The following is a 207-nucleotide window of genomic DNA, read 5'->3' on the forward strand; positions in this document are numbered from 1 at the left end:
TTTGCTTTTATAGAGTATAGAAGGGAGAGGCTCACACAGCAGTAAAACTACCTGTAACAGTTGTAGCCTTTTTTATTGTCATAGAAACTTCCCCTACTTTTTTTTTCCCCTTTTTTTTTTTAATAGCTGCGTTTTTAGTTCAATAAATACATAGTTCATAGTTCTGCAAGAGCGGGGCGGGGGGGGGGGGGGGGGGGAGTATAAAAT

This window comes from Aptenodytes forsteri, unplaced genomic scaffold (assembly GCF_000699145.1).
Source record: "Aptenodytes forsteri isolate BGI_AS27 unplaced genomic scaffold, ASM69914v1 Scaffold162, whole genome shotgun sequence".
Lineage (NCBI taxonomy): Eukaryota > Metazoa > Chordata > Aves > Sphenisciformes > Spheniscidae > Aptenodytes > Aptenodytes forsteri.